The sequence below is a fragment of the Maniola jurtina genome, chromosome 23 (assembly GCF_905333055.1).
Source record: "Maniola jurtina chromosome 23, ilManJurt1.1, whole genome shotgun sequence".
Lineage (NCBI taxonomy): Eukaryota > Metazoa > Arthropoda > Insecta > Lepidoptera > Nymphalidae > Maniola > Maniola jurtina.
Window position 1 is genome coordinate 3442959 of NC_060051.1, and position 16804 is coordinate 3459762.

The window sequence follows — 16804 nt, forward strand, 5'->3', positions numbered from 1 at the left end:
AAGTTTTTTACATGCGTGAAGAATCGATTTCTATGGAACTAAGTGGGAGTAACATTTTGAACAAAATTAATGCTAATTCACGATTTGGTATGAATGAGTTTTTGAATTCGTTAATCTATGCATACCTACCTTTACAAAACAATTTTCCTCCGCCAAGTTTGTCTGTCTGTGCGCGCTAATATCAGAAACTACAGTAGGGATTTTCATTTGGAGAGAGAAAGTGTATCGAACTAAGTATGAAAAAATATACTTAACCGACTGGATTACATATATTTAACTTGTCATGCCTACATATATTATATCAATAGTTATTTATATATATTTGTATATCTCGATAATAAATTACATGGATTAATAACGGCTCCTTACTAATGCTTCGCCCTGATAAATGTGGTCTTGTCTCACCGATTAATTACATTATATGCTAAGTCTTTCTGACAGTGCCTAGACATCAACTTGAATTAGTACTGCGAATCACATTTGTTTAGGTCCAATAAAATAAATAATATTATATTACGCCTTTGTTAAGTCAGCAGCAAATCTTATAAACTTATTAACCGACTTCAAAAAAGAGGAGGTGCTTTTATTACACACACAGACACAGCTCACACGCACTGGTTATCAGTCTACATGGTTAAGTTTCGTAATTAATTTTTTCACATCCAAAAAACCTTTTTTCCTGTAAAATTCGTCATCATGAAAGTTTGGTATTGGAGTGTTGTAAATTGTAATCATATGTAGCTTGGGTAACTACGAATAAATTATTAGGATAGGTACCTAATAAATAATACCTTAAACAGCAAAGACCTATGATTCATCGATTAAATCGTTATAGGTGGTCTAACCATAACCTGCAGTCATAGGACAATTTAATGGTTTACAACATGTTTTAAACTTTCACAAACTACCATTTAGAGAGAATAATAAAGAATTATTTCACGCGGCGCTTCAATTCTTGAATTGTCGTCCATCATGTCTCCTATACAGGCGAACATAGCTTCTATATCTATACCGTTAAATGCTAAAATATCGTGCTCTACAATTGCGTGAGATTTGTATTATGGTTCGTCGGGTTGTAGCGACCAGCAGGTGCCAATTTCAGGTAGATCTCTATTGACATATTCTTTGAATTAAAACACAATTGTGTTAAATCTGATAACAATATATTAAAATGCAGTCAGCACATCCTGTTTCTACTCATTTTTAAGTGGAGTCATATTGGTGACATCTATTTGAAAAGCTACTTTATCATCTACATTATTAGGGTTATTTTAAATGGGGGAAGAATTTTAAACGGCTTTTCTTTTACTATTTATATTTTTTGAAATTCTATCGAAATTCAACGAAATGTTCAAATGTTTGGTTTTATTCATGTCCGCCCACTCACTCTGTAATGCTATTTGAACCAGTTTTTTCATCAGTAGCCTCACACGGATCAATTAGTCATCTTTACGGCACAACTTGTTCCCGTTGATGATCATTTACCGTCGAGAATTTTGATAAAACACCGTTTACGACTGCATCGAATTTTTATACGCTCCAAGTGTCGGTTGTTTTAATATTCATAAGGAGAAGCGGTTAGTGACCTCGTTATGTCCAATTCTACGCGTAGATAACGTCGTAGCAGTTCGTTTTGATGATTCAAACCATTCAATTAGTAGTAAAACGGCCACAAATAATGGAGATAACATCGCGTAACCCGTAGACGGACCGCCGAAAATCGCAAATTGTCCGTAAAAACAAACAAATCAACCACAATAACCGAAGCTAACAGCACCCAAAATACTTATTGTTGACAAAAAAACTATTGAGAAAAAAGTCACAGGTACGTTTCCGAAAATTTATGTAAAATATTGTATTCCAGCCGACATAAATTACGTAGTCATTGTATTATTTCCGAAAACTCTATTATTCGCTAGGAGGGGGCGCGAACACAATGCATGTCTACCTGCATTCAGGTATTTCTTATAATAAACACGGACTCCCACTGCTTTTGTCGACGAATTTACCTGTCGACCCCGAGAGGCGAGGGAGTGCAAACATTCCGTGGACACCTACAGACGAAATCTTGTATGAATCTGCTGTCTTTATTACCCCAACCCAAATTTTGAGTTCAAAGACCGAGACGGGGCATCCCATCAGATCTGTAGAACCCAAAAGCATTACAGTCACGGATCGTATAAATATTGGATTATACTTAGGTGCAATTCCGCTTTGTATGTCATAATGGCATCGATTATCGTACGTGATGCCATTACAATACGTTCTGTACGTACAATAATTTCCTTTTGAGTTTCGATTTCTTTTAGATTACGATTTTCGACGGCTCGTGATTTGGATTCGAGCCGTGTCGGCGTTTTTACGCCTGCTTGGTTTTCGGAAATGTTTTCACAACAACGGGGCTGATTTTATTATGCTGTTTGTTTGTTCAAACAAGAGTGCTTATGTCCCGCTATATTGCTCGATACATACGCTTTTCATTTAAAAACATAACTGCCAGTGCCATTGTGTATTGCATGGGTTGTATTTCGCTTTTGATCATCAATTATGGCGTTCGGTTCAGGAATTCCCTGATGTTCAAATAATTCTAGAATATTTTGGTTACATGGTAATGTGACTTATTCTACTGAAGTCGGTTATTTTGATAATATGCCTTTGGAGTTTTGACCACCTGTCATCGTGTTGTTGATAGTCTTTGATTTGCGCTATAATAATATGGTCATGAGAGCACGAGAATTGGAGAGTGCCCTTCTGGCTGCATCCTAGTGTCCTTAAAACATTGATATTACCAGTAATCACAAACTTTTACACATTCTCTTCCTCTATTTTGGGAAGTTTGTGATTTAAGCAACAATTAACAATCTCAATTTTTTTTTGAGTAATGGTATTGTGGATGTTAAAGACATTGAAAATGAAGTCAGAAGTGATTTTCAGCCTCATATTCTTGTGCTCTCATAACCATATATGACTAGGGGATGCCCGCGGCTTCGCCCGCGTGGATTTCGATTTTTTAAAATCCCGTAGGAACTCTTTGATTTTCCGGGATAAAAGTAGCCTTTGTCCTTTCCCGGGATGTATCCCAAGTCTGTACCAAATTTCATTCAAATCGGTTCAGCGGTTGGGCCGTGAAAACGTAGCAGACAGACAGACAGACAGAGAGACACACTTTAGCATTTATAATATTAGTATGGATTAGTATGGATATAGTGCAATCTGAATAGAACATGGCATGTTAACAAGTGTAAATTTAAAATTTATAACACCCCCGACGATCTAAAGTATCTGAGTTTTCCAAAACATCATTTTCAAATAAATAATTATGTATTTAGGCAACGTCCATCTTGACAGCTTGACATTTGTCTATTGACATAATATTATGAACCTGACGGTTATCTAACCTTCTTTTCTACAAGAAAACTAGAAAAGAGCTGATAACTCTTAAACGGCTGAACCAATTTTTTTAGATTATAGCTAAGAACACTCTCGATCAAGCCACCTTTCAAACAAAAAAACTAAATTAAAATCGGTTCATTCGTTTAGGCGCTACGATGCCACAGACAGATACACAGATACACAGACACACAGATACACAAATACACACGTCAAACTTATAACACCCCTCTTTTTGGGTCGGGGGTTAAAAAATGAATGTCGTCAGTTGAATAGGTTACGAGTTACGACCCTTAGTAACGAGGTGAGGATTATGAGTAATGACGCGGAATGAGAGCAACTAGTGTCACAAATCCTTTTAAATCGTCCACAGCAAAGATATGGTCGTCAAGTGGAGAATGTGAAGATGTCTTTTCACAAAAAGCTAATGACTTAGCTATTTCCTCTGCGGTTATGGTTTGCCCATAAATAATGATTGGATGTGTCCGGTACTACTTACCACGTATAGACATAAATTATTATTTGTTTTAAGTCTGTATTAGTTAGAGATGAGTGCGTAACTTCATATTTAATTGATGAAAGACTCATCGGCTTGAAGATTTATAGTATTATTGTATTACTATACTGGGTACAACACAAATGAATAATTAACAACGGTTGCTGCACTTACTCGTAGTTGTAGAGATTTCTTCTAGCTTGTCATTGATATTGACTATTGAACTACAAATCTTACAAATTTTACCATGTTCATATTCTACTAACAAGTGTAAATTTAAAATTTATAACACCCCCGACAAGTGAAGGTTACAGTGACTATAAAAGAGCTGATAACTTTCAGACGGCTGAACCGATTTTCTTTGATTATTGCTAAGAACACTCTCGATCAAGCCACCTTTTAAACAAAAAAACTACATAAATTAAAATCGGTTCATTAGTTTAGGAGCTACGATGCCACAGACAGATACGTCAAACTTATAACACCTTTCTTTTTGGGTCGGGAACTGTAAGACTGGGTTTATTCTATTCAAATTTCAGTTTGTCCATATCCATTATCCATATTCCATAGTAAAATGTGTATTCTGACCATGAAAAGGAGTATGTACAATTATAGTATTTATCTACCATGAATAAAATGGTTTTGAGTTTGAGTTTATGCTTATTCTTTGCAATTCAAATTGGAACATCTCTTGCATCGATAGAAACTCAAGCGACTCCGTTCCACCAATAGGTACGTACTCGCTCATTTCCCGTCTATATTTAGCGGACAAGCGTTCTTTTGTCTGATGCCATCCGTTTCCGTCCGCCATACTGGCCTTAACTGAAACTGACGGTCTTGAGGGTGTTACTTTTTATTTCTCTCCTCTCTCAAGTTACTTCTCGAAGTCTCAAAATACATCTCAGTTACAAATGAAATGAACGTCTCAAGTTATGTTTTCGACGCAATCTCTACTTATAAACATGAAGGTTAATATGTTCTGAAATATTATGTGAGTGACTGAGGTACGGGCGGGTTTAGGTTTTTCAAAATCCCGTGGAAATTCTTTGATTTTCTGGGGTAACAAGTGTAAATTAAGAATTTATTACACCCCCGACAAGTGAAGGGTACAGTAACTAGAAAAGAGCTGATAACTTTCAAACGGCTGAACCGATTTTCTTGAATTATAGCTAAGAACACTACGATCAAGCCACCTTTCAAACAAAAAAACTAAATTAAAATCGGTTCATTAGTTTAGGAGCTACGATGCCACAGACAGATACACAGATACAGCGATACACAGATACACACGTCAAACTTATAACACTCCTCTTTTTGGTCGGGGGTTAAAAAATAGCCTATGTCACTCTCGAGGTCGTCAACTATATCCGTGTAAAAAGTCAGGTCTGTCTGCCCACTGCGGCGTGGTTGAAGAATAAACTAACAAACAAACACACTTTCGCCTCTATAACACATAAATGCAAAAGTGTTTAGTTTTTTTAGTGTGTTTTATCCTTCAATCATATCGTAAGGGAACAACGGATAGACGTGATTTTTTGTATGGGTATCGTCCAAGACGTGGAGAGTGACATAGGCTACTTTTTATCCAAAGAGTTCCCACGGAATTAAAAAAAAACAAAACGAACGAAGTCGCGGGCATCAGCTAGTAATTTGTATAACGAAAGCGTTCGTTAAGAGCTCTTTAGCTGCAAATCCTGATATTAATTCAGCCTTGCGAGCACATTTGGTTAATTAGTATTTATTGCTTACTGGCTTCCCGCTTTCGGCCGCCATCTTTAATGTGGACTGATTCAGTTTATTGTCTTCTTCATCACGATTACTTGCTATTAACGAGCGTTAAATTGTCGTGTTCGCACCATCTTGGTATCGTTTCGGATGGATACAAGTTTCTCTAGAAATTGAAATCGTTTACTTAAGGCTAACTACACGGGTCTGCCCGCGAAATTCAAATTTAATTTGGTTTTTCGCAATTTGGCAACTAATACGACAAAGTAGGCTTATGACATTCTGATTGCGCCAATGGCAGTATCATCTCCACAGGTTCATATGAAAATCTTTACTTGAAAAGGTTCAGTTTAAGAAGTTAGATAGAATAGAATAGATTTTTATTCAAATAGACTTTTACAAGTGCTTTTGAATCGTCAAATAATTTACCACTGGTTCGAAATGCCGTTTCTACCGAGAAGAACCAGCAAGAAACTCGGCGGTTGCTTTTTTCAATTCTTCAATTTACAATAATATTCCATACTATACAAGCAATCAAATCAAATACTATACAAGCAATAAAAAGCAGAGTATCGAATTTGTGAGTAACTCACGTCAAACTCTTTATTTTTCCTAATTTCTTAAACTGAATACGTTGTTTGCATTAGCAGACTTCACACACCTTTGAGAACATTATGGAGAACTCGGCATGCAGGTTTCCTCACGATGTTTTCCTTCACCGTTAAAGTAAGTGATGTTTAACTGTTTAAAACGCATGTGACTCCGAAAAGCAACCTTAATAACCATCAAATAATATGATGGTAGTGATAAACAAACATAACGCCACAGCATAAATAAATCAGTATTCGGTATCAAAAAACAAATTACAATTGAACGATTAAAAATTACAAATCCTGTCATAAGTTACTACAGTTTTATCGGCGTTTACCTAATTGTTTGTAATTAACTACCTTGAATACATTATCTAATCGGCCGTGGTGCAATTGGACGACTGGGCAATACTTACAAGTTAAAATACGAGTAAGGACTTCGTCTGTGTTGGTGTTAGCTGGCGGGCGTGCTCTGCCTTTTTGGAGTGTTTTTTTTTTGTTAACTGACTGGAAAGCGCTCTAAGGGGGTGCCGTGCGTATGTCGGCGAGCGCCGGCACAGACGGGGTCCATACTTGTATATTTTAACTAACTTGTTACAAATAACTACAAACTTGACATTGGCTAATCTTTGTAAAGCCAGAAGAGAGAGAAAAAAAATACGAATAAATGCATCGACGTAATTAGTGTAAAGTAAAATATTCGATAAAAATGTAAATACGGGTTCCAAAGATGGCAAAGCGTCTTTACCCAACACTAAGATTATATCGATTAAAATAGAAGTTGTAAATAAATAAAATATTGAAATAGCTAAACAAACATAAGGCTGACAGTTCACTAAAGTGTAGCGGAGACATGTTTAACAGACTAATTATATTATTATTAGATTATTGATAGGTTAAACAATAATTTTAACACGTCTTTCAATAATCTTATTGATTACAAAAGAACACATGTCTCTACTTCGTTCCACTCCGCTTCAGTGGACAGGTAGCCTAATCCAAAGTAGTTGCAATAGAGACAGCTTACATAAACAACAAATGATTGGGCTTAAGCTAATGCATTAATCTTGCACAGATAATGCGAAAATGTCGTAAATTGTGGAGGAATGTTTAAAACAAAATGATTTAATGCAAATAATTACGACTATTTGAAATTCAAATCGAAGCAGAAGCAGACTTTATTGGTTATACAAAATAAGGCGTGTGTAATAAAAAATATGGCTTTTAGGTAATAGAGTCCATTGAATTGGTCTCTTCGTTGGTGCTTGCTATTGAATATGGTAATTGGGTCATATTTGGTAAGTGGGGTGTATATCCGGTGGTTGGGATGTCATATCCGGTGGTTGGGGTGTCATATCCGGATTCCGGTGGTTGGGGTCATGTCCGAACATCAAGCTTATCCAACTCCTCGACAACACAGACCTAATACGTAGTCTAAAAGGACTAAGCCTTATGGAGCTCGTGTCGTTATAGTGAAAATGTAGTATTAGTGCAATTTAAAGAACACAGGAACAAAGTGTCTTCCAATACAAACTTTTAACATATAAACTAAGATAAGCCAATGGACCGATTCTAAGGTATAAATACGTTTATAAGTTTAGGTTAATATGAAATTGCTTATTAGCTTCACTCATTGGCTAGATTATAATGTTAGTAAAGTACCGCTGTCAGCACTTTATGATTTAAAACATGTCCTCTTCGTCTTGCCGTCCGATAGGCGTGAACTGTGAAGGTTTCTACAGACACAACAGTCTGTGCCATCAACGCACGAGTCGCATTGCAACGCATGCCGAGTATTAGCTAGTAAAACATATCAAAGAGTATCAATTAGATTGTAGCGTAAAAGAAGCAGTATTACCATATTGAATGTCAGAACGGAAACAGCGAACATGGCTGCTCGTAAACAACAAACGACTCCTCGAATGCGCTAAACTTGCATAACTAATGCGTGTAGAAGGTGACGTGCACAAGGAATTTATTCAGCCACTATTTAAGGCAAGATTCGTGACATGTATAGTGTAAGAATGGACAGTATTGCCTATCCTGTTGTAATTAGTTAAAGATCCCTACAAAAACATAATTTTGCTCTTGCGTCTGCTTGTTTTTAAGCCCTTTGTTCCATTATTTCACTTATTAGAGAAATCGGTTTGCATTTTACCACATGTCTTAAAAGTCTCTGTAGCCTGCATAAATATATGGACGTTGTATATAACTAGATACATATACAAATTATATCTGAAGTTTTCCCAGCAAAAAATTATACATGATATACATTAATTTTCTTAAATAACTCATGACATCTTTACTGGTAAAACCAACCTTCTATCATACTTACGTAAGTATTATCTTTTGCCTGAACACTGAAACAAAAGCACTTAATTTATTTTTTTTGAGTAAATTTCAATGCCTATTTAACATACTGGTAAGATTAAATTGTGTACACTGTGGATACACCCTTAGTATAATGTTTACCATTACCATTTCCAGTCTGACTAGATCTAAAACAAAAGCTATGCAGGCCAATGCAACAGCCTACGTACAGACAGACATACACATAGATCGCAATTAGGAGCTATATGTCATGTACCCACGCTAACTGAACAAGGTGTGTGAAATCAATAATGGATAATGGTAAGGGACATTAGTTTAGAAGGTCTTTTATTGTATTGTAAATAGTTTTGCATTAGATATGATGAATTCATTAATAGATAGGTATTAAGCTTTGATAGCTCAACGGTTGAGGAGCGGACTGAATTCAGAAAGATCGACGGTTCAAACCCCACCCGTTGCACTATTGTCGTACCCACTCCTGGCACAAGCTTTACGCTTAATTGGGGGGAGGGGGGAGTATTAGTCATGATTAGCTAATATTCTTTTTTTTTTTAAGATATTATCTTTTTTTAGATTCTAAAGAGCCGTGATAGTCTAGACTCTAGTGGATAAGACGTCCGCCTTCTATTCGGTATGTCTAAGATTCGATCCCGTCCACGCACCTCTAGGATGGAAAGTATGACATCGCGTCCGCTGGCTGTAGAGTGTCAATTATCAGTTTATGTATAGACATTATCCCAATAATCCAAGGCTGAGGTGTTATCGAGTATAACCGAAACCATGTGTGCATAATACGTCATTCATAAAGGTCGATACACGAATGGCGGGGGTTCGACCACGCTCGAACGCAAAAAATTGCGACCATAAACCAGGGTTTGCGTTGTTTGAAGCATGACGATTATAGCACGATTATATATGTATAAAAGCATAGTAGACCTGACCAAAGTTCGGTTAAAGCAACCAGCTGAGCTTTCAGTTGCAAACAAGATGGCGTATTCGTATTGTTACATATTGTAATTTGAAAAAGAAATTAGATTTCTTGGGGACTCTATTCAGTAGATTTTGTATTCCGAACCGAGTCACCGACGTAGCATGAAAGACACTAGTTATCCTACATGAAATAAATAAATTTTGTCGTTTATTAAATTTAAATCATTGTTTTAAATACCTAAGTGCTTCAAACAAATGTTTAAACACAAACACGAGAGAAAAAACACCAGTTTAAAACTTATTTCAAAACAATTTGTTTTAAACGTGTGTAAACGATAAAATAGGTACATTATATGCGAATGCATAAAAATAAATTTTTAGAACACACGCTCTAGTGCCTTTTTATTGAGATAGGAAGAAGCTATTTTGCTCAGCGAATGCACTGAACTTTTATTTATAGCGTCAAAGGAAAACAATTTGTATGTGTAACGATGTGTAGATTTTGTTATGGCAAACAATTTACTTTATACAATACAATTTATCTATTTGAACTTTCAAATTATCATTGTGTTGATAACTGTTGTCAGTACGCGCTATGTTTTCATCTATACTGTTATAAAGAGGTAAAAGTTTGTGATTTGACAAATAAAATTTAAATAGGTATTGCAATCATAAAGTCTGAAGTTGGATCGGAAATCGGTTAGTGTAATGGTTCATTTTCATTCTTCAAATTGTTTTAATAAAGTTTTTTCGATGACCTTTTTGGCGCAGTGGTAAGCGCTGTGGTCTTATTAGTGGGAGGTCCCGGGTTCGATTCTCGGCAGGGTTTGGAATTTTATAATTTCTAAATTTCTGGTCTGGTCTGGTGGCTAGTTACTGTAGTTACCTTACCACCCTACCGGCAAAGCCGTGCCGCTAAGCGATTTAGCTTTCCGGTACGATGCCGTGTAGAAACCAAAGGATTATGGTTTTAATGAAAACTGCCATACCCCTTCCCGGTTAGCAGGCTTCCATCTGAGACTGCATCATCATTTACAACCAGGTGAGATTGCAGTCAATGGTTAACTTGTATCTGAATAATAAATCGAGAAAAGGTACGTAGTGCCCCGTCCGCCGTTTGGCTCGTTGGCGGGGGCACTGCCGTGCCCCCTGATAAAAAATTAAGTCGAGTAGGGCATAAACCATATTGACAGTTTGTTCATGCTGTATTAATATTTTTACACTGTGACACCTTTCAGGGCTAAAGATACGTTATCTGGGTTTATTGGACAGGACTTTATTGATTGCTGATAGAAGCCCAACTTTCTACGGAACTGATTTTTATTTCGTTTTTTTGTGCGTTTTATGGATTTGTGGTTATCGGATTTACGATGTGAAAAGGCAGATAACCTAATATTAAAAATATTTTTGTTTAAAATCTGAATTGAAAAATCAAATCAAATCAAATGCAGAACATTGCAATAAGGGTTCCCTTTTCATTTTGAGGTACAGAACCAAAACGTTGAAAAGTCTATTTTGAGAACGCGCTGATCTGAAACAAGTAAGCCAGTTAGTTAATTAGGTACACTTTTCGAAAAACTTTCCTAATTTTAACCAGGCGATAAAAACTAAAATCTATCTCAATCCCGAATAATTACCACCGGAACGATAGTAAAACTCGATTCGTACAGTTTATTTACCGGATAATGTTTTTCGAGAATTAAATCGATGAGTTGATTAGGTACTGTACACTGCAATCGATTTAATGTCTAAATTAACTTGGAATGTTGTTGTTTTTGACGGATTTATCGACGCCATCTGCCCCAGTCTCTAGTTTTATTTGACGTTTCGAATGAGATCAATTTGGCTTATTATCTGGATGGTATAAGCGATGATTACCATCCACTTCAGCTTGCTAATAGTTTGGGACATAGCCCGCACTATTAGCATGCTGAAGTGGTAGTGGGCAGGCCATGCCTCTCGTAGGCGATGGCCGTTGGAGCTGTCCGTCCGTATAAACGCAAATGTTTGTAAGTATGAATGGATGGATGTTTGTTACTCTTTCACGCTAAAACTACTGAACGGATTTGGTTGAAAGGAACACATAGGCTACTTTTTATCAATGAGTTCCCACGGGATTTTAAAAGCCTATATCCAGGCGAATGAAGTCACGGGCTTCAGCTAGTGGAAAATAACTAAGCAAGCAATTCATTATCACTTGTATCATGGTATCATTACGATATTCTTTGTACCACCTATCGTACCTGTACTCAAGCAAATAAAGGATATGTTTATTATTATAAAAATGTCCTAATCGCCGTGCATACTGCATAGCACGATTCAATGTGAAATTTTCTTCAATTAATTTACCTTTTGTTTGAAAGAAAAACAGATCGTATTTTGACGACGCCACCCCCACAGAAACACACTAAAATCCTATTTTTAAACGGCAATCTTTCAAGGAATCTCCGCTTAATTTGATAGCGTAAACTTTTAGGGGACAATAAAATCGGTTTTTACGTAGTTACGCGCAATGTACCCGACTTTACGAGGTACCTACTCTAAAAACGGCCGCATGAAAATAAAAGCTCGTTTGAGCTCCGTCCATTAAAGGCCAGTTCAGACGTGCGGATAAAACCGCGCGTTTTGAACCGCAGTGAAACGTACTTTATTTTTTCTTTTTCTGGTTTTTCGCCGTACCTTGACGTTGTCCATCCATTGATTAATCATAACTTGCGTTAGATTAAACGCTGGTCGAGATTTGATTCACGCTTTGTACTATCAAATATCAGCAAATAGGTTCACCGGACGGAGACAGTCGCGTTGCGGTCTCGCCGCATATCTGTCCGTGCCTTAAAAACGTGGAAATAAAATAAAAGCACATAAAAGCTCGTATGGAGTCCGTTCATTAACTAGACCTTGATTTATCACAACTGCCGTGTGATTGAACGCCGATCGAGATTTGATTCACGCTTTGCACTGTCAAATGTCCTATAGGAAATAGGTTGACCGTCGTGTTGCGGTCCAACCGCGTATCTGTCTATGCCTTAAAAACGTGGAAATAAAATAAAAGCACATAAAAGCTCGTATGGAGTCCGTTCATTAACTGGGCCTTGATTTATCACAACTGCCGTGTGATTGAACGCCGATCGAGATTTGATTCACGCTTTGAACTAGCCAAATGTTAGGAAATAGGTTGACGGGACGAGATATTTGTTTACAGTTCACTTCTTTTTGCAGTTTTACACATTTCTTATGTAACGGATGTGGCTGTAAATTTTGATAGACGTTATGGTCAAACAATCTCATGTTTTTTCACTTTTTGTTTTATACGATCTCCGAATCGAAAAGTTAGTGTCTAAGTATTAGAATTTAGGATTGTTCTTCTAAAACGCCTCGCTGTCGTTACTAGACTAACTAGAATAGGCAACATATTCTAACTACAAAGATATCGTTAAACTTATGAGTATGTCGCCTACCTTCGATGTGATTTGAGTTTAAATTGGAACTAAATGACGCCCGAGACTTCATCCCCGTAGTAGATATACCTACCTAGGTCTTTTAAAATTCTCGTGGGAACTCCTTAATTTTCCAAGATGAAAAGTAGCCTACATTACTTTTCAGGTCTTTAATAACTACTAGCAGATGCCCGCGACTTCGTCCGCGTGGATTTAGGTTTTTCGAAATCCCGTGGGAACTCTTTGATTTTCCGGGATAAAAAGTAGCCTATGTGCTAATCCAGGATATTATCTATCTCCATTCCAAATTTCAGCCAAATCCGTTCAGTAGTTTTTACGTGAAGGAGTAATAAACATACACACACATACACAGTGTGTAATAACTATACCCATGCAAAAATTACGTCAATATTGTTTTGTTGCAGCGTGATTGCAGAACAAAACAACAAACAAATACACTTCCGTAATTATAATTTTAGTAGGATTACATTTACGTTTTTTCTTCGTATGACGTAAACGGCGCGTCTCCCTCGCTGCGCCGGCGCACCAGTAATTAACCTCCAAAAATAGCGAATTGACGAGCGCACAGATTTATGGCCGTGACGCCGGTTAATGTGCTCGGATTAGATTTTGATTACCGCCTATTTATTAAAATTTTAGCACCAAGTAGGACGTTCTATAGGTACCAATAGCGCATACTTAATTGAGTAGCTCTTAAGGCTCTTGCGGTAAAGGCGATTACGCACTGCATGCGATCCAAATCCGTAACAATACGTTCCGAAGTAGTCATAGAACTGTATGGTAAGTAGCTTACGCATTAGCTCCGACTTCCATTATCCGAGTTCTCTCCGTCATCCGTGAGATCTCGGATGTGCCTCGGATTCAAGTCGGACACAATATGAAGTAGATATGTCAACAAGTGTAAATTAAAAATTTATAACACCCCCGACAAGTGAAGGTTACAGTAACTAGAAAAGAGCTGCTAACTTTCAAACGGCTGAACTGATTTTCTAGGATTATAGCTATCCAAAGTATCTGAGTTTTCCAAAACATCATTTTCAAATAAATAATTATGTATCCAGGCAACGTCCATCTCGACAGCTTGACATTTGTCAATTGACATAATATTATGAACCTAACGGTTAGTAACCTTCTTTTCTACAAGAAAACTAGAAAAGAGCTGATAACTTTTAAATGGCTGAACCAATTTTTTTGGATTATAGCTAAGAACACTCTCGATCAAGCCACCTTTCAAACAAAAAAAACTAAATTAAAATCAGTTCATTCGTTTAGGCGCTACGATGCCACAGACAGATACACAGATACACAGATACACACGTCAAACTTATAACACCCCTCTTTTTGGGTCGGGGGTTAAAAATGTACACTGCAAAGCTTGGATTTTATTACTCTTAAACATGAGAAAAGTTAAATTACGAGTTTAATTTAAACAGCACTTTGATACATGTTTCCGAATAATTTTTAACTATACGAAATTGGTAACTCTGCTAACACCTTTTTCCCTGAACTAACAATCCAATTCTGATTTTATTACTAGTAGCTACGTTATCCCTATGTGCGATAAGTTATAATTCATAACTCGTAATCACGCGTAAAAGTCGCAGGCATATTCAGTTTTAGATATTTAGAACAAGCAAATGATAAGAAATTCTATAAATAAAAACTCTAAAGCTACTTAATGTATATCCTATTTTTAATAAGCAGTGGCTATTCATGGTATTTGCTTATCACTTCCCATCGCTTCTCCTTAATAAACCTCTTATGCATTAAAAAAAAAAGAAATTTCCCGAACTCGCAAGTATTAAGGATTTTCGACAGCTAATCCTCACGGAGTGCGAAAATGGACTTTATTAATGGAGTATAGGGCTGAAAATTGATAACTCTAAGACGTTATCAAAGGGTCCTCACCTCCGTAGGTGCTTTCAGCTGAGGTCTTCAGTTTTTAAGGTTAAGAGGCCTTAATATTTTATAGGGAGCTTTCTTGAGTCTAATAAGACCTTAAGGCTTCGTAAGATGGGACTTGACATTTTTTATCGTACAAGTACGTAAAGTAAGTACAAGTACTTACATCTAAGTATACTGCAAGGTGACTGACTGACTGACTATAAACGCAAAGCTCACTATATGGACGCATCGGGCTGAAAGGTATGCAGATATTAGTTATTTATATGACTTATACATCCGTTAAGAAAGGATTTTTGAAATTCAACCTCTTAGTAAAATAGTGGTTTTAAATTGGTGTACCTACCTAGTCCACGCGGACGAATTCGCGGGCATAAGTTAGTAAATAATATAAATACGTACGTTTGAAATATCCCTACATTACCCTACAGTGCTCTACATTATTATAACAGTCACAACTCTAGTAGCGTACTTACTACTAGTAGCGTAGTACCCTACTGTACCCTACCCTACCCTACTGTACCCTAGCGTACCCTAGTAGCGTACTAGTGCGTACTGTAGTCCCACTACCATACCTACCGTGACAACCCTACTATGTAATACGTGGTTAGTACCCTGTAAAAGTTAATCCATCACTGACCGAAATGACATAAGCCTGTTTTTATCTAAATACGAACTTATCAGTACAAGTTAAATTCTCCAAATATTAGCTTCCGCTTGTTATCAGTAAGTTACTAGCTAGCGCCGCCAGACGTCGCCGAGGTCGGTGGCACTTTATGCCCAAACGCCTGCGTTATCTTGGCAAACAGTGGGAGCTTTTGTATTTATCTTAGTACGACTTAAAGTTTTCAAAACAATGATAATAATATATTATACTATTAGCGACCCGCCTCGGCTTTGCACGGGTTGCTTATTATAATTTTCCTAGGGATCTCCAATTTTTTTGATAATAAAATATACCTACCTAGCTTATGTCACTCATGTAGCTACTGGGCAAAGAATTTTCAAAATCGGTTCAAAAATTCTGGAGATTACTTCTTAAAAACAAACTTACATACCTACCTACTACCTACCTACTTTATTTACCTCTTTATTATACATATTGTAGTACAGGCTATAGATGCATAAAAACAATAATTTTGTTTAAACTCACTTTAATAAAGAACTATTTCTTCAATTATTTATTATTTCACAATAACCTAACAATAGCTTGATTTGTGTCTCTTTAACCTTTGACACAGTTCATGACAGTTAGGCATCTTCTAACGAAACGTCGAGGCTTAACCGATAGGCGTCAAATGTTTCTACTTCCCACATTTGACGCTAGGTAGGCTATGAAATGAATTGTTTCTTCAATAGTATCAAGGTATCTTTGATTTCACGCATGGATGTACGAAGTAATATACCTATGTACCATAATTCCATGATTTCACGTCACCCTACTACATATTTGACAGATGTCCAATTCAGGATCAAACATAGAGTGTCCTTCCTCACTCTAATTCACTCTGCCTTCATCCCCACGTAAGAAAGATGCCTCACATATTAAATTCCACGCATGTTACGTCCTCCAAGGAAAAAGCTATAGGATTCCAATTCCAAACGTTTCAAATTTCGAATATGGAATCATTCTCAGCAAACATGGCCGACCCGTTGACTCATGGTCCGAACAAATGTTATCACTCTCCTTTTGTTTGTTTCTCGAATATCATCCGAGGGAACCGTGTAACCGGCTACCGAGACCCCTATCAACATTCAAAGTTCACACAAATCAGGCTCCTCGTAAATTGGGCATAGTTCCCAGCTACTAAGATCTGTGGTGATAAAGGGTTTGTTTGTATCCAGGGTTCAGCTTGAATTGGACATTTATTTCTGTGGCCTTTCCTAACATGTCGTTCTTCGCCCTCATAAGATTTTTGTAATGTATCCTGTTTTAAAATGATTTGTGACCCGATTCGAGTGTGTTACCACAGTGAAGAAAA

The 16804-nt window shown here is 36.9% G+C and overlaps 1 protein-coding gene across 8 annotated transcripts in view; it reads left to right on the forward strand.

Moving 5' to 3' along the window:
- LOC123877387 (protein pangolin, isoforms A/H/I/S) overlaps positions 1-16804 on the forward strand; it is a 238979-nt gene that overhangs the window by 41596 nt on the left and 180579 nt on the right. The gene's annotated exons all lie outside the window — the stretch shown is intronic.